The sequence below is a fragment of the Ailuropoda melanoleuca genome, chromosome 4 (genome assembly GCF_002007445.2).
Source record: "Ailuropoda melanoleuca isolate Jingjing chromosome 4, ASM200744v2, whole genome shotgun sequence".
Classification (NCBI taxonomy): Eukaryota; Metazoa; Chordata; class Mammalia; order Carnivora; family Ursidae; genus Ailuropoda; species Ailuropoda melanoleuca.
Genome location: NC_048221.1, coordinates 10550796 through 10570515, shown reverse-complemented (window position 1 = coordinate 10570515; position 19720 = coordinate 10550796). Strand labels below are relative to the sequence as shown.

Sequence of the window (19720 nt, the reverse complement as noted above, 5' to 3'; positions counted from 1 at the left end):
ACTACAGGAAAAATACTCCTATCCATGCAATGTCCCATGGGGGATGATGTGCCCAGTGGTTGGAATAACAGAAGGGGAATAAGTCTAAGATGCAGATAGGGAGCTGTAATTATCTCTTCTGCTGTTGTCCCTCAGCAGGTGTAACCTTGGGCTGAATGGGACACGGGTATCTCTTCCAGAGTCCTAAGTCTGACTAGGAGACTCTTGCTGCATCGTTTGAGAACAGAGCTTTAATCTCCATCATCAACCATCAAGGTAGGAATTCAGACATCCAGGTAGAGACCCCCATACAGGTGAGTCTGAAAAGCCAGCAGGTACTGCAGAAAAGGGCCAGAGAGAATAGAAGGGTGAGAACATTTACCTGAAGCCACCTGAGAGACAACCAGGCCTAGCCCAGCACTGGGACATCACTGTGGCTGTTGGCTTCCTTAACTAATGAATACATTTACTTATGATCCTAAAAAGAAAAGTAAACATTGAAATCAGGGGAGATTGTTGAGGATTAATTAGTGCAGATGGAAGAGTAGTTATGGGTAGCATAAAATGGTCCCAATAAGAGTAGAACACAATTCCAAGAATATTTGCAATTAAGGGGAATAGAGATACAGGGTTTTAGCTATGAGGGATATGCAATCAAGTGAGGGCATTCTTTTTATTCTTTTAAGCCAGAGATAATTTGAGTATATTCTCATATTGGTGAGAAAGATCCACAACAATGGATCATGAGACACATTTCATAGTGTCCTTTTTCAGGCTGGACATCCCAATCAATTAAAAAAATTAATAGGTGAAAGGGGATATACTAAAAAAGCTTTACACTGCAATTATTTCCTTACTGGAAAGGATGAGGTTTCTTAGACATTTGCTTTCTCTATTGCAAATTGTCTGTGCCAGTTCTGTGCTTTTGTCTGGTGGGTTTGAAGTGTTTATATTCCTGTTTTGGATTCCATTTTTCCAAACATAAGAATTGGAGTTTTTCCACCAACTTTGCTGTTTGACCTTCAGTTCCTTTACGTATGTATAGATGAGTTAGAGGGTAGTAAGGAAGTTAATGCATTGTGCGCTCAAACCTATCATTCAGTCATATTATCTTTCCCCTTCTTGCTTAAGTGTAGAAAGTTCTTCTGCATTGTTTGAATTGATAAGTGATCTTTTATACATATTTTCAAGCTATCTTCACATTTCTGTTATTCCTTATTATACCTTTTGGCCTTTTGTGATTAGATCTATTTCTCAAAGTCACCTCACCTGCCTCCGTCATGTGGAAACATTCTTTATCATTTGACTAACATTCACCTTTTGTTCCTAAACAAATATGAATTAATATATCTCTATATGAGATGAAAGCATCACTTTAGATAATGCTTCCTACCCACTTTTTTGGTTTTATTCTTTTATTTCCAATTTGTATGTGTGTTTTTTTAATTGATTTTATTTATTTATTTTTGAGAGAGAGTCAGAGAGCAAGAGAGCACAAGCCTGGGGGGAGGACCAGAGGGAGAAGCAGACTCCCTGCTGAGCAGGGAGCCCGATGCAGGACTCAATCCTGGGACCCTGGGATAGTGACCTGAGTTGAAGCACTCTTAACTGATAGAGCCACCCAGGCACCCCAATTTTTATGTTTTTTTAAGGTAATCTCTACCCCAATGTGAGACTCACACTCACAGCTCCAAGATCAAGAGTCTACCAACTGAGCCAGCCAAGCTCCCCTGTTCCCAAGTCTTTAGCACTTAAATTCTTGAATTAGTGACCCACCTTGATGTCATTACTTTACTACCATTTAAACCTCTAAAGTTAGTTTTAGGTTGTCATTGTGTTTCAAACAGTTGTTTGAGATAGCTCCATGCCTAACCTATTCCTACTCTCACTGCTATCCTTTGTTCCATAAGCTCTTAGCTTCCTTTAAACTTACGTTTCTATATTATGCACACACGAATATTAATACACTTTCATACAAATTCATGAATAGAATCCTATACTCATTGTAAATGGTCTTTAAGATGTTCAGGTGCAGTCTTTTTTTTTTTTTAATAGCACGTGTTACTCAATAGCACCTTACAGTCTTGTCTGCGTCAACCGGTATAATGCTAATTCATTATTTCAGTGATTGCATAATATTTCAGGGTGTGGCTGTGTCATTTATACTTGGAGGATTTTTCATATTCCTTCTCACTAAATTGCTATGTTATCAATTTTACAAAAATATTTTGAGACTGAGTTAAAATGCTGATTCTCCACCGGGGGCAATTTTGTCCTTTAGGGGACATTGAGCGATGTCCAGAGACATTTTAGGCTGTCAGACTGGGGAGATGTCACTAGAGGCCAGAGATGCTCTAAACATCCGACAAGGCCCAGGACAAACCCCAGCACAGAGAATTACCTGGGCCACGATATCAATAGTGCTGAGATGAGGAACCCTGAGGAAATAATGCATATCTATATTTTTAATACTTATAGATGTTTTCCAATTATTTTCTCCAAACATTATAGCAGGTCACATTTATTATTTTTTTTATTTTTTTAACGTTTTTTATTATGTTATGTTAGTCACCATACAGTACATCCCTGGTTTCTGATGTAAAGTTCGATGATTCATTAGTTGCGTATAACACCCAGTGCACCATGCAATACGTGCCCTCCTTACTACCCATCACCAGCCTATCCCATTCCCCCACCCCCCTCCCCTCTGAAGCGCTCAGTTTGTTTCTCAGACACATTTATTTTTTTCCTTTTTTCTTTTTTTTAAATTTAAATTCAATTAGCCAAGGTATAGACCATCATTGGTTTTTGATAAAATATTCAATGATTAATCAGTTCAGTATAACACCTTGTGCTCATCGCATCACGTGCCCTCCTTAATGCCCATCACCCAGTTACCCCATCCCCCCCACCTCCTTTTCCACAACCCTCTGTTTGTCTCCCTCTGTGTTTTCTTTCCGTTCTGGTTTCCCCCCCTACCCTTAATGTCCTCTGCACTATTCCTTATGTTCCACATATGAGTGACACCATATGATAATTGTCTTTCTCTGATTGAGTTATTTCACTTAGCATTATCTCCTCCTGTTCCATCCATGTTGATGCCGGTCACATTTCTGCAATGAAAATTAGACCAGTACCTCTTTACTATCTGTTTAAAAATTCCAATCCCAATCGATGTGACAACCCTTTAAAATTTCTACAGCCTGCTGGGTGTGGAAGAGATCTATTGTTGTTTTCGTAAATGATTAGTGAGTTGGAGCAAAATTCATATATTATGTCACCATTATTTTTGCCCATTATCATCATATACCCATATATTATATGCTGATTTTCTATAACTGTCAGCATTTCAAATGATTTTTACAGATTGTTTCTCTCTCTCTCTCTCTCTCTCTCTCTCTTTTATTTTACTTTTTTTGGAGAGAGAGAGAGAGAGTTCTAGCAGGGAGGAGCAGAAGAAGAGGGAGAGAGTGAATCTTAGGCAGATTCCAAGCCCAGCACTGGGGCTTGATCTCATGACTCCAAGATCATGACCTGAGCCAAAATAAAGAGTCAGATGCTTGACCAACTGATCCATGCAGGCACCCCTACAGATTATTGTTTCTCTATTGAATTCTGTGGAGATACTATGGCCATAAGATGTCTTAAAGTCTATTACTTAATGAAGAACTTCTTCCTTCTCAGTTTCTTGCCTTAATTCAGATTGTTCTGCTTGTAGATTTTATGGTGTTTTTTTTTTTAACTTTGGGGATTTTTTTTGTAATTTTAAGGACTTTGGGGGATTTTTTGTATTTTTTAAAATTTATTTTTTAATTTCTGTATAATTGACATGTGGTGTTATGTTAGCTTCTGGTGTACAATATAGTGATTTGACAATTGTATACATTACTCAGTGTTCATCATGATAAGCGTACCCTTAATCCCATTTATCTACTCCACCCCCACCCACCCTCTGTCAACTACCCGTTTGTTCTCTGTATTTGTCTGTTTGTTTGTTCATTTGTTGTATTTTAGATTGCACATATATGTGAGATCATATGGTATTTTTCTTTGATTTATTTCGCTTAGTACAATACCCACCAGTTCCATCCATGTTGTTGCAGATGGCAAGACCTCATTCTTTTTTATAGCAGAGTAATATTCTGTTGCATATATCTTTATTTATATCTCTATCAAAATCTATATCTATCTCTATATACCAACTCTTCTTTACTCATTCCCCTATCGATGGAAATTTGCCCTGCTTCTGTATCTTGGCCATTTAAACAATGCTGCAATAGACAAGGGGTACGTATAAATTTTCTAATCAGTGTTTTTGTCTTCTTTGTGTAAGTACCCAGTAGTGGAATTACTTGATCATGTCGTATTTCTCTTTTTAATTTTTGAGGAACCTCTGTACTGTATCCCAGGGGCTGCCCCAGTTTGCATTCCCAGCAGCAGTGCACAAGTGTTCCCTCTCCTCCACATCCTGACCAACACTTGTCATTTCTTGTCTTTTTATTCTAGCTATTCTGACTGGTGTGAGTAGCTAGTCATACTCGTTTGGAAGTCACATAAATGGAATTATTTTATTTCCTCCTCAGATCGTTCACTGTTTGTATGTAGAAATGCAACTGATTTTTGAGGACTGGCTTCCTACTCAATTATTTTTCTGGAATAATCTACTAGTTCTATTATTGTTTTTGTGGCTTCATTAGGATTATCTACATGTAAGATCACACCGTCTGCAGATATGAATGCATTTCTTCCTTTCCAGTTTGGATCCCTTTTATTTCTTTTTCTTTCTTTAATTGCTCTGGGTAGAACTTCCAGTGTTATGTTGAGTAGAAGTCAGGAAACTGGGCATCCTTGCCTTGTTCCTGATCATACAGGAAAAATGTTCCCTGTATCCCCAGCGAGTACAATGTTTGCTGTGGGTTTTTCATAAATGGCTTTATGTTGAGATAGTTTTCTTCTATTCCTAGTTTTCAGTGTTTTTATCATGTTCCACACACAAATATAAACATTAATTCCTTGAGTGCAGAATATAAACAATAATGCACCTGCCAGGTTAGTAATGCATGATTGTGTCCTGCTCTTTCTCTTATTTTGGTAGTCACGTCAATGACATGGAACTAGAGAATGATACACGAATTTCAGAATTTCTTCTTCTGGGATTTTCTGAGGAACCAGAATTGGAACCCTTACTCTTTGGGCTGTTCCTGTCCATGTACCTGGTCACCATCCTTGGGAACCGCTCATCATCCGGGCCATCAGCTCAGACTCCTGCCTCCAAACCCCCATGTACTTCTTCCTGGCCAACCTGTCCTTTGTAGACATCTGCATCACCTCCACCACCGTCCCCAAGATGCTGGTGAATATACAAACACAGAGAAAAGTCATAACTTATGACAGCTGCATCATGCAGATCTACTTTTTCTTACTTTTTATAGGTTTGGACAACTTCCTCCTGACTGTGATGGCTTATGACCGCTTTGTGGCCATCTGTCACCCCCTGCACTACACGGCCCTCATGAACCCCCGGCTCCATGGACTGCTTGTTCTGGTGTCCTGGTTCATGAGCATCTTCCATTCTTTGTTACAAACCTTAATGGTGCTGCGGCTGCCCTTCTGTACAAAGGTGGAAATCCCCCACTTTTTCTGTGAAATTAATCAGATGATCCAGCTTGCCTGTTCTGATAGCTTTCTTAATGACATGGTGGTATATTTTGCAGCTTTGATTCTGGGTGGTGCTCCCTTGTCCGGGGTCCTTTACTCTTACTCTAAGATAGTTTCCTCCATATGTCGAATATCATCAGCTCAGGGCAGTACAAAGCATTTTCCACCTGTGCATCTCACCTGTCTGTTGTCTTCTTATTTTATTGTACGAGCCTAGGAGTGTACCTTAGCTCTCCTACTACCCAGAGCTCCCATGCAAGTGCAGTGACCTCAGTGATATATGCCATGGTCATCCCCATGCTGAACCCCTTCATCTACAGCCTGAGGAACAAGGACATAAAGGGGGCTGTAAATGTATTTTTCAGAGGGAAACCATAAAAGGGCCATTTTTCAACAAGTTACTGTGATTTCAGGCTTAGCGCCTAACAGCAAGAAATTATAATTCTTTGAGTGGATCATGAAAGAAGAACTTAATCCCTCGATTTATATCCTGGAGTTTCAATTTTCTAAAGTTCAACCGCTTCATTGATTTCAAATACGTCCCTTTGTTAAACTTTCTGCTCCTGATAGCCAACAGTTTTTCCTTCTTATTTAATTTTTTTTTTAATTTTCAAAGTTAGTCCCAACCTTGAATCAGAAACAATTTGGAGATTCACATTTGCCTCATATACTGATGAATGGTATATAATGATTATCCTATAGTTATTAACTGATTATTCCTATAATATGTATAGTTATCATTTTATTAAATAAACTGCATTTGGCCACTGAGGCCAAAATTTATAATTTTATTGTATAAGAAATTCTGAGATCACAGGTTTTCACTCTGTGCCTGCTATTCATTTCCATGTTACCACTTTAAATGCTCTCCTTGGTGATATAGATTTTAGTGTACTAGTTTGTCTTGTAGCTAGTCATGGGGTTTTACAATCCTCCTTAGGGTCCTGTTCTCATCAGCTCAGCATCCACAGTATCCCTGACACAGAATAGTAAGAAGAAAATTGTTTATAAAAACACCCTCCAAGCATAATCTACAGAAAGACAAATTTGCATAAACTAAATGACTTAATAGGGGCTCAGTATCAGAGAAGAATCAAAATATGGGGTGGGGGAATGGGATAGACGGGTGATGGGTAGTAAGGAGGGCATGTATTGCATGGTGCACTGGGTGTTATACGCAGCTAATGAATCACTGAACTTTGCATCAGAAACCAGGGATGTACTGTATGGTGACTAACATAAAACAATAAAAAAAACATTAAAAAATATGATAAAGTAAAATTTTCAATCATATAATATTTTACTGTGGAATATATGTTTTTGATGATGAACATCTACTCACTAAAGTGTGGGATATGTGGTGTCCATGTGTAAGGGGTTTTATTAATTCGAATGGAGAATTTAGTGGCAGATTTTAGATTATTTAATTGGATGATTTTGCTGTTTCTTTTTGAAAATTTCAAGCCCTTCCAACATTCCCCCTTCCCTTGCCCAAAATTTAATATATCCTCCTTTAAAAATGCTGTCATAAATATTATAATGTGAAGGAGTGAACAATGAGTGTATTCACTCTGTCATTAATTCTTTATTCTTTATTCTTATACTCTAAGCTCTCTTCAATCCTATGATCAAAGGATGACTCAGACAAGAGCTGGAATTCCTGTACAGTAATGCTCTGAGAATGGAAACTTGGGACTGAGGGTCCCACAAGTTATTCCTGCAAAAACATAGATTTTTTTTTCCAACCTCCTCCAGTTACCTGGATGGGAATCTCAATGGTAGTCACTTTTTAGTATAGTTATCTAAAATAAATGTGAATAACCAGGCCACTATGAATACTCCTTTCAAATATCAGAAGAAATGTCAAAAATAAGAAGCAGGAGATTATTCTTAATATTCTCAGTTCTGTTTACATTAATTATTGTATCAGTCAGCTATTGCTGCATAACAAGCCATGCCAAAAGGAAGCAATATAAGATAATGCTTTTTTTTTTTTTTAATACATTGGAGTCTATGATGGAGAATTCTTCTTGTCTCAGCTGGTCTCCTCATGAGGTTGCTGTCAACTATGGGTCAGTTGGAAGTACTCTGCTAATCTTGGCTGTGTTCTCACATTTGGGGTGTATTTTTAAAGATTTTATTTATTTATTTGAGAGAGAGAGAGCAGAGAGACAGCACGACAGCATGAGTGGCAGAGGGAAAGAGCTGCAAGGGAGAAGAAACCAGGCTCCCCACTGAGGAGGGAGTGAGAATTGGAGCTTGATCACAGGACCCTGGGATCATGATCCGAGGCAAAGGCAGATGGTTAACACACTGAGCCACATAGGCGTCCCCTTTCTAGGTTTTTTCCATTTCTTCTAGGTTGTCCAATATGTTGGAGTGAAATTGTTCATAGTGGTCTCCTATGATTCTTTGTATTTCTATTGTATTGGTTGTAAGGTATCATCTTTTGCTGATGATTTTATTTATTTCCATCTTCTGCAGTGCCCCCCCCCTTTTTGGCCTAACTAAGGTTTGTCAATTTTGCTTAGCTTTTCAAATTATTGACTCTTAGCTTTGTTAATGTTTTCTATTGGCTTTCTGGTCTATGTATAATTTTTGTATGCTCTAATATTTGGTATTTCTTTTCCTCTGCTTCTTGGGACTTAATTTGTTCTTGTTTCTCTAGGTCTTTAAATCATAAAATTAAGTTATTTACTTAAGGTTTTTAAAATTTTTCTTAATGTTGACATTCATTGTTATAAACTTCCCTCTAAGAGCTGTTTTTACAACATCCCATATGTTTTGATAGGCTGTGTTTCCATTTTCCTTTGGCTCAAGATTTTTAAATTTCCTTTTTGGTTTGTTCTTTCATGCATCAGCTGTTCATGGCAGACATGGTTTAATTCCCACATATTTGTGAATATCTCACATATCTGTGCCCTTACTTTCATTGCAGCTTTATTCACAATAACAAAGACATGGAAATAGCCCAGTATCCATCAACAGATGAATTAATGATGATGGCATAACAATACAATGGAATTCAGCACTAAAAAATGAAGACATCTTTTCCTTTGCTAAAACGTATGTACTGCAAGGGCTTTATGCTAACCGAAACAGGGACAGACAGAAAAAGTCAAATACTTTATGATCTGACTTGTATGTTAAATACAAAAATCTGAACTCATAGAAACAGAGAGTAGGTTGATATTTCCTGCTGGCTGGGGTTTGGGGAAATGAGAAGATGCTGGTGAAAACCTACAAACGTACTAGCCTTCAGTTATATGATAAATGAGTTCTGGGAACTTAATGTACAACATGGTCATTATGCTTAAATCTATTGTGTTATATATTGAATGTTACTAACGGAGTGCAAAGTAAATGTTCTTAGAACAAAAAGAAATGATAACTATGTGAAGTGATGGACGTATTCACTAAACTGTTGTTGATGATCACTTCACAATGTATATGCACATGAAATCACCAATCACAATTTTATATATCAATTACATTTCAATAAAGCTGTAAAACTGGGGAAAATGTTCCTATGTCTCTGTCTTCTATTTGCATTTCAAATAATGCCTCCTTCCAGCAGAACCCTCCCCATATAAAAATTTAAAAATACTACCAAGATGAAAACTATTTTGAGTATGTCATTGGGAAAGTCAATCAATAGGAAAACAGTATCTACATTAAGGATGCCGTGAAGATGGCAGCTGTGGTACAACAGTTCTTAGCTCCGTCAGTCAGTGAGTTACATACGAGGTCCCTGGTCTCTCCAAGGCATTTAGAAAAAAACAAACAAACAAACTTTTATTTCTTTGATCTTTTCATTTTTATTACATTCAGTTAGCCACCATATACTACATCATTAGTTTTTGACATAGTGTTTACCGATTAATTTGTTGCCTATAACACCCAGTGCTCATCACCACACGTGCCCTCCTTAATACCCATCACCTGGCTACCCCTTTTCCCCACATCCCTCCCTTCTGAAACCCTCGGTTTGTTTCCTGGAGTCCATAGTCTCTCGTGGTTTGTCTCTCTCTCTGATCTCTCCCCCTTCAGTTTTCCTTCCCTTCCCCTGTCATCCTCCATGCTATTCCTTTAGTTTCACATATGAGTGAAACCATATGATAATTGTCTTTCTCTGCTTGACTTATTTCTTTCACCATAATCCCATCTAGTTTCATCCATGTCGAGGGAAATGGTAGGTATTCACCTTTTCTGGTGGCTGAGTCATATTCCATTGTATATATAAACTACATCTTTTTATCCATTTGTCTGTTGAAGGGCATCTTGACTCCTTCCACAGTTTGGCTGCTGTGGACATTGCTGAATGAACATTGGGGTGCATGTGCTTCTTCTTTTCACTACATATGTATCTTTGAGATAGATACCTCGTAGTGCAATTTCTGGGTCATAGGGTAGCTCTATTTTTAACTTTTTGAGGAAACTCCATATGGTTTTCCAAAGTGGCTGTACCAGCTTTCATTCCCACCAAGAGTGTGGCACAAAGTTTCTTTCCCCTTTCTCCACATTATCCCCAACACTTGTTGATTCCTGCCTTGTTAATTTTTCCATTCTAACTGGTATAAGGTGTTATCTTATTGTGGACTTGTTTTGAATTTACCTGATGGCTAGTGATATTGATCATTTTTTCATATGTCTTCTTTGGAGAAGTGTCTTTTCACATCTTCTGTCCATTTTTTGACTGGATTATTTAGTTTTTGGGTGTTGAGTTTGATATGTTCTTTATAATTCTTGGATACCAGCCCTAATCTGTAATGTCATTTGCAAAAATCTTCTCCCATTCTGTCGGTTGCCACTTAGTTTTGTGGGCTGTTTCCTTTGCTGTGCAGAAGCTTTTTATCTTGATGAAGTTCCAAAAATTCTGTTTCTCTTGCCTTTGGATACATGTCTTGCAGAAAGTTGCTGCAGTCAAGGTCAAAGAGGTCACTGCCTGTGTTATCCTCTAGGATTTTGATGGATTCTTGTCTCACAATGAGGTCTTTCATCCATTTTGAGTTTATCTTTGTGCATGGTATTAGAGAATGGTCCAGTTTCATTCTTCTGCCTGTGGCTGTCCATTTTCCCAGCACCATTTATTGAAGACACTTTTTTTCCATTGGATATTTTTTCCTTCTTTGTCAAAGATTAGTTGACCATAGAGTTGAGGGTCCATTCTGGGCTCTCTATTCTGTTCCATTGATCTATGTGGATCTATGTGTCTGTTTTTGTTTCAGTACCATGTGTCCTTCTAATTATAGCTTTGTAATATAGCTTGAAGTGAGGCAACATGTCCTTAGCTTTGTTTTTCTTTTTTAACATTCTTTTGGTGATTTGGGGTCTTTTCTGTATCCATACAAATTTTAGGATTGTTTGTTCCAACTCTTGGAAAAATGCCAATGGTACTGTAATAAGGATAGCATTGGAAGTATAGAATGCTCTGGCCAGCATTGATATTTTAACAATGTTTATTCTTCTAATCCATGGGCATGAAATATTTTTCCAACTCTTCTTGTCTTCTTCAAATTCTTTCATAAGTGTTGTGTAGTTTCTAAGTACAGATCCTTTACTTCTTTGGTTAGGTTTATTCCTAGGTATCTTATGGATTTTGGTGCTATTGTAAATGGAATTGATTCCTTAAATTCTCTTTCTACAGTTACATTGCTAACGTATAGAAAAGCAACTGATTTCTGTTCATCGATTTTTTTATCCCGCCACATTGCTGAATTACTGTATGAGTTCTACTAATTTGGGGGTGAAGCGTTTTGGGATTTCCACGTAAGAATCATGTCATCTGTGAAGAGAGAGTTTCAATACTTCTTTGCCTATTTGAATGCTTTTATTTCTTTTGTTGTCTGATTCCTGAGGCCAGCTTCTAATAATATGTTGANGCTTCTAATAACATGTTGAACAATTACAGTGAGAGTGGACATCCCTGTTGTCTTTCAACCTTAAGAGAAAAGCTCTCAGCTTTCCCCCATTGATAATGATATTCGCTGTGAGCTTTTCATAGGTGGCTTTTATGATATTGAGGTATGTTCCCTCTATTCCTACACTCTGAAGAGTTTTAATCAGGAATTTTGTATTTTGTCAAAAGTTTTTTCTGAACCAATTGAGAGGTTCATACAGTTCTTGTCTTTTCTTTTGTTAATGTGCTCTATTACATTGATTGATTTGCAAATGTTGAACCACCTTGCATCCCAGGAATAAATCCCACCTGGTCATGATGGATAATCCTTTTAATGTACTGTTGGATCCTATTGGCTAGGATCTTCATGAGTATTTTGACATCTGTATTCATAGAGATATCGGTCTATAATTTTCCTTTTTTGATGGGGTCTTTGTCTGGTTTTGGGATCGGGGTAATGCTGGCTTCATAGAAAGAGTTTGGAAGTTTTCCTTCTGCTTCTATTTTTTGAAGCAGTTTCAGTAGAACAGGTATTATTTCTTCTTTAAATGTTTGGTAGAAGCAATTGCTGGGTATTTACCCCAAAGGTACAGATGTAGTGAAGAGAAGGGCCATATGCACCCCAATGTTCATAGCAGTATTGTCCACAATAGCTAAATTGTGGAAGGGGCCGAGATGCCCTTCAACAGATGAATGGATTAAGAAGATGTGGTCCATATATACAATGGAATATTACTCAGCCATCAGAAAGAACGATTACCCAACATTTGCAGCAACATGGATGGGACTGGAGGAGATTATGCTAAGTGAAATAAGTAAAGCAAAGAAAGACAAATATTGTATGGTTTCACTCATTTATGGAACATAAGAAATAGCAGGGAGATCAGTAGGAGAAGGAAGGGAAGAANAAGTAAAGAATGACAAATATTGTATGGTTTCACTCATTTATGGAACATAAGAAATAGCGGGGAGATCGGTAGGAGAAGGAAGGGAAGAATGAAGGGGGGTAAACAGAAGGGGGAATGAACCATGAGAGACTATGGACTCTGGGAAACAAATTGAGGGCTTCGGCGGGGGGGATTGGGATAGGCCAGTGATGGGTATTAAGGAGGGCACATATTGCATGGAGCACTAGGTGTTATATGCAAACAATGAATCATGGAACACTACATCAGAAACTAATGATGTACTGTATGGTGTTTAACATAACATAATAAAAAATTTAAAAAAAATAAACATTTGGTAGAATTCCCCAGGGAAGCCATCTGGTCCTGGACTCTTGCTTTTTTCTTGGGAGGTTTTTGATTACTGCTTCAATTTCCTTGATGGTTATTGGTCTATTCAGATTGTCTATTTCTTCCTGCTTCAGTCTTGGTAGTTTATAAGTTTCCAGGAAGACATCCATTTTTCCAGGTTGCTAAATTTGTTGGCATATATTGCTGGTAATAATTTCTAATGTTTCTATCTTCTTTGTGTTAGTCATGATCTCTTCCCTTTCATTCATGATTTTATTGATTTGGAGCCTTTCTTTTCTCTTTTGGATAAGTCTGGCCAGAGGTTTATTGATCTTATTTATTCTTTCAAAGAACCAATTTTTAGTTTTGTTGACCTGTTCTACTGTTTTTCTGGTTTCTGTTTCATTGATCTCTGCTCTAATCTTTATTATTTCTCTTCTCCTGCTTGGTGTAGGTTTTATATCCTTTTCTTTCTCCAGCTCCTTTAGGTGTACGTTTAGCTTATTCATTTGGGTTTTTTCTACTTTTTTGAGTGAGGCTTGGATGGCTATGTATTTCCCCCTTAGAACCTCTTTTGCAGTATCCCATAGGATTTGGTCAGACATATTTTCATTCTCATTAGTTTCCATGAATTGTTTAAGTTCTTCTTTAATTTTCTGGTTGATCCAATCATTCTTTAGCAGGATGGTCTTTAGCTTGCAAGTGTTTGAATTCCTTCCAATTTTTTTTTCTTGTGGTTGAGTTCCAGTTTTAAAACATTGTGGGCTGATAACATGCAGGGAATAATTTCAGTCTTTTGGTATCATTTGAGACCTGATTTTTGACTCAGTATGTGGTCTATACAGAAGAAAGTTCCATGTGGACTTGAGAAAAAATAATATTCTGTTGTTTTAGGTTGGAATATTCTGTAAATATCTATGAAGTCCATCAGGTCCAAGGTATCATTCTAAGCTCTTGTTTCTTTCTTGATCTTTTGCTTAGATTATCTGTCCTTTGCTGAGTGTGGGGTGTTAAGATCTATTACTATTAATGTATTATTTTCAATATGATTCTTTATTTTGGTTAACAGGTGGATTATGTAGTTGGCTGCTCCCATGTTGGGGGCATATATATCTACAATTGTTAGATGTTCTTGTTGGATAGACCCTTTAAGTATGATATAGTGTCCCTCTACATCTCTTACTACAGTCTTTGCCTTAAAATCTAATTTGTCTGATATGAGAATTGCTATCCCAGCTTTTTTTTGAGGTCTGTTCAAATGATAAATGGTCCTTCGTCCCCTCACTTTCAACCTGTAAGTGTCCTTAGGTTCAAAATTAGTCTCTTGTAGACAGTATATGAATGAGTCATGTCTTTGTGTCCTATCTGCAACCCTGTGCCATTTCATGGGAGCATTTAGGCCATTCACTTTGAGAGTAACTATTGAAAGATATGCATTTAGTGCCATCATATTGCCTGTAAAGTCCCTGTTTCTATAGATTGTCTCTGTAAATTTCTGGTCTATGTGACTCTTGGGGTCTCTCTTCGCTTACAGAATCCCCTTTAATATTTCTTGCAAGGCTGGCTTGGTGGTCACATATTCTTTCAGATTCTGCAGATTCTGGAAGCTCTTTATCTCTCCATCCAGTTTCTCAGGCAACCCTGTTTGGGCAGAGCTACCCTGCCCCATTCAGGGGATGCCCTCATTGGAAACCAGTTTTTTGAGGTTTTGTTCTCTGGTGACTTTGAGGTTTTGCCTCTTCTGTGGGTCTGAGAAAAAATGACTGCACCCAAACCAGAGCAGAGAATTCACAGTCTGTTCTCTTCACTAAACCCTCCTGGACAAACAGTCTCTATTTCTGTATATACCACTTAAAACTGCACTCTCCCATGGTGTGTGCCCACAGGGACTCTCTTAGAGGTCATCCCAGGTGCCCAGGCATGTCCCTGCTCTTTGTGGTTCTAAAGCCACAAGTGGCTGTGGGCTCATGCACCCGCAGCTCCTAGATCCTGTCTGTGTGCTACTCTAAAGCCCTTTTTCTGCTGCTACTGCTCTGAGAATTTTTGCCCAGTCCCCCGCATAGGACACTTTTGTGCTCCGGTGTTATATCACTTTCCAGGAGCCAGCTTATGGAGGCTCCCTCCCCCTTTTGTTTATCTTCTGTTATCTCCTGGCAGATTAACAACTCCACCCTTCCTACCTCGCAACAGGTGGTGTTTTTCTGCTTATAGAGATCCAGATGTATATTCTTACATATCAGGCTGACTTTTTGGGTGTTTAGAATGGTTTTGTAGATATCCATCTAAATTCAGGGGACCAGGTGAAAAGGGGTCCCCTACTCCTAACTCCAAAGTTGCTCATAATCCAACATAGCAAATACTTCAGATGTTTGCACTGAATTGCCCTCAAATATGTTCACCATCTATCTACCTGTTCACACTCACCTGAGTCTGATGAAGCAAGCCTCTTTCATCTCTTCTTGGACTAAGAATGGTGATCTATGGGCAAGGGGTGGGGAGGAAATATTTACCATTGGAGGAAAGCCTAACTCTCCAGAGTAGAATTTCCATAACTGCCCCATACACATCATTCAGTCTCACTGTCTTCTCTGAGATCATTCCACTGGTGAAGGTGGACATGGACATGAAAACTTTCAAACTGAAATTTACACCAGTGGTAGACTGCAGTGATGGCCCCACATCCCTCTCTTTCTCTGTAGCCATGTCTTTGGCAGTGTGTGCAGCACTTCCATCAGGTGGTGTTGAATATTCTTCTATCTTGGATCAGGACTAGATTAGGATATTTTATGCACTGTGGCCAGTAGGATACGATGGGAATGACAGTGGACCTTAGAGCCTTGGTGCATTTCTGCTGCTTTGTCTTGGAACTCTGTCTCCAAAAAGTGAATTAAGCTGGGTGGGCTGCCAGAGGAAGTGAGGACATGTGGAGCAGAGACCAGTTGTCCAAGCCAAGGCCACCTGGGTCAGCCACAACTGCTAGCCAAACCCAGTTAGATTAGAATGCCCTGTTGAGATCAGCAGAGCTCCCCAAGCTGACCCACAGCTGACTCAAAAATGTTGAAGAGTTCAACAGATATTAGAACAACTCATTATTATGCATTCCACTTTCTACTAAAGTCGTTATACCAAATAATTTGCTTTCAGGATAACTTGCTACACAGCAACATTCATGATCATTCTGTTATTCAAGCTTATTTTGGATAACTCTAACAAAGTGACTCTAGGGGTGCCTGGGTGGTTCAGTCAGTTGAGCATCCAACTCTTTGATTCAGCTCAGATCATGATCTCAGGGTTGTTGGATCAAGTCCCACTTTGGGGTGGGGGGTCCATACTCAGCAGAGAGTCTGAGATTCTCTTTCTCTCTCTCCCTCTGCCCCTCCCCACCTGCCCTTGGTGTCTCTCTTTCTCTGTATGTCTTTATTCCTCTCTCTCAAGTAAATAAATAAATAAATCTTAAATTTAAAAAAAGCAACTCAAATGAGTATCTGTTTCAGGAGCCAACTAGAGTTTGGAAAGGCATGAATTTTGGTGGAGATTAAAGTGTGACCCAGAGTCATGTAACTAGGCAGGAATTTATGCTCTCTGTGTCCTGCAGAGACATCTTGATTTTAGACCAATGAGCCCCATTTTCAGCTTTGACCTCCAGCACTGGAAGAGTATAAATTTGTTTTTTTTTTAACCCCTCAGTGTGGTAATTTGTCGTAGCTGCAAAAAGAAACTGACAGACATTTTGCCAATAAAATTTTCTTTGAAGAAACTAATTTAAACCTCTCAATTCATTCACTTAGCTTCCTTGGGTGAGGGCATTTTGTGTTGAAATCCTACCTTAAGAAGAAGACTCTAAAGTCAGTTTGGAGATATTCAGCCCTATGAGCTGGTACAGAGAAGTTCTCCTTGTATAAATGTCAATGTGGTTCTGTCTTTGAGGCCTCTAGGGTTAAGATAGGAAATAAATTCATTGTGAATATTAAACCTATCTGTCCTACTCTAATTTTTTTGTGTGTGTAAATGTCTACATTCCTAGGATTCCATGTGAATGCAAATGTTCATTCTATTCATTACTTTACCCTCTAAGTTTCTCTCAAGCTTTCTTTCAACAAAATAGGTATATTGTAATGAGTTATAATGACGGTTATGAGCCTTGTGCATGTACATCCATGCATGTGAGTGTGTTTCCTTGAAACAAAAATGTACTTGAATACAAATACATTTATATCCAAAACCTTCACTCTTGAATATTCTTCATCCCACAGAGTATTTCCTCATATTTCATCTTTCCTTTCAACATTCTGTGAAGTTATGTTTATGATTCCATATTGTGTTTAAAAGGAAATGAAGGCTGGAGGGATTACACCCTAACAATTGCATAACAAAGCAGTTAGAACTTCTTGTGCACCTCTGGCATTCTATAGAAATAGAATCATGCAGTGTGATTTTTCAATGACCCTTTCAATTCCTAATGTTGTACACTTCAAATATGTAGAGTATTGCATATGATAATGCTCCAATAAAATAAATAGAATTAAAAAATTAATGGTGCATGACTCAGGGTCAGATATGGAGCTCAGGTAGCTGGGTCACACCTATCGTGGTGGGAGTGCTCTCGTCCAACTGTGAAAAAGCCAGGGTTCACATGTGGGTATTAAAATAATGGAATTAAATTAAGATAATTCACATTTGATAAAACTTTTTTTCTCATAAACTTGAAGATCAACCTACATATGTAAAAGGAGTTAAATATCGTATATTGTTTGAAAACAGAGTACTGCAGCCACACACCCCATGGATGAGCCTTAGAAACACAATCTATGGATTCCCACCTGACTAAGGACTCTTGAGGAGCCCTGCAGAGATCAGAACAGCTCTCTACCCTGCAATCCCCTTCCATAATAAAGACATTGTACTAAGCCATTTTATTTTAGGGTGTTTTGTATGCAGCAATACTAACTGATATAATAATCAAATCAGGCAGAACTGACAGCATTTGTAATGATCTGATTCTTTTTTATCTAAGCATGTATTCTGATAATTGAAGGTAGCATTCATGATTACTCTGTTCTTCAAGTTTAATTCATGCAAATGTATTAAAAATGACTCAGTTGTGGCCCCTTTGAGGTAACATAGAAAGGTGGGAAAGACATGTATGTGTGCCCAAAACTTGTGACCTGATAACAACCTGGACAGGAATCCAAACTTGCTAGTGAGTCATCCTGTTATAGTAAGGATCATATATAGTGGATGATACTGATATTGTTCATTCGCTGCCCCTTTAGAGGTTATGGCAAAATTTTATAGTGTGGGAGATATTTCATTTAGAGAAATGGAAGGAATAATATTTGTATGTAGCACTGGAAATGTTCAACCAGAAACCAATAGACAGATCATCCAAGCAGAAAATCAACAAAGAAACAAGAGCTTTGAATGACACACTGGACCAGATGGACCTCAAAGAACGTTCCACCCTAAAACAACAGAATACTCTTTCTTTTTGAATGCACATGGAACTTTCTCCAGATTAGACCATATTCTGGGTCACAAAACAGGTCTCAACCAATACCAAAAGATTGAGATTATTTTCTGCGTATTCTGAGACGAACAATGCTTTGAAACTGGAACTCAATCACAAGAAAAAAAATTGGAGGAAAATCAAACACTTGGAAGCTAAAACCATCCTGCTTTGGAATGTTTGGATAAACCAGGAAATCAAAGAAGAACTAAGTAATTTATGAAAACCATTGAGAACGAAAACAAATTGGTCCAAAACCTATGGGATACTGCAAATGCGGTCTTAAAGGGGAAATACATAGCCATACAAGCCTCACTCAAAAGAATAGAAAAATCTAAAATACAGACCTTATACTCACACCTTAAATAACTGGAAATGGAGCAAAAGAACAGGCCTAAGCCATGCACAAAAAGTGAACTAATTAAGATTAAAGCNTGCACAAAAAGTGAACTAATTAAGATTAGAGCAGAGATCAATGAATTAGAAACCAGAAATACAGTAGAGCAGATCAACCAAGGTAGAAGATGGTTCCTTGAAATAATTAAGAAGATTGATAAACCACTGGCCAGTCTTATCCAAAAGAAAAGGGAAAGGACCCAAATTAATAAAATTATGAATGAAAGGGGAGAGATCACAACCAACACCAAGGAAATAGAAACAATAATTAGAAACTTTTATCAACAACTATATGCCAATAAATTAAACAACCTGGAAGAAATAGATGTCTTCCTGGAAATCTATAAACTACCAAGACTGAAACAGGAGGAGACTGACAACCTAAGTAGGCCAATATCTAGTAACAAGATTGAAGCCGTGATCAAAAACCTCCCCAAAAACAACAGTCCACAGCCTGACAGATTTGCTGGGGAATTCTACCAAACATTCAAAGAAGTAATAATACCTATTTTCCTGAAGCTCTTTCAAAAAATAGAAACAGAAGGAAAACTTCCAAACTCCTTCTATGAGGCCAGCATTACCTTGATCCCCAAACCAGGCAAAGACCCCATCAAAAAGGAGAAATACAGACCAATAACCCTGACCAATATGGATGCTAAAATTCTCAACAAGATCCTAGCTAATAAGATCCAATAGTACATTAAAAGGATTATTCATTACAATCAGGTGGGATTCATCCCTGGAATGCAAGGGTGGTTCAAATCAATCAGTATGATATAACACATTAATTAGAGAAGAAACAAGAATCATGAGGTCCTCTCAATTGATGCAGAAAAAAACATTTCACAAAATACAGCATCCCTTCCTGATTTAAACCCATCAGAGGTGGAGGTTAAGATGGCGGAGGAGTAGGGGACACCTTTTTCAGCCGGTCCCCTGAGTTGAGCTGGATAGGTACCAGACCAGCAGGAATATCCACGGAATCAGCCTGAGACGCAGGAAGATACATCTGGATCTCTACAAATGAACATCTCCAGCGCTGAGTAT

General features: G+C 38.2%; 1 pseudogene; it reads left to right on the top strand.

Annotated features, from left to right (window-relative positions):
• Nucleotides 1–5087: 5087 nt before the first annotated feature.
• LOC100475769 lies at nucleotides 5088–6015 on the top strand (annotated as a pseudogene).
• Nucleotides 6016–19720: the final 13705 nt, after the last annotated feature.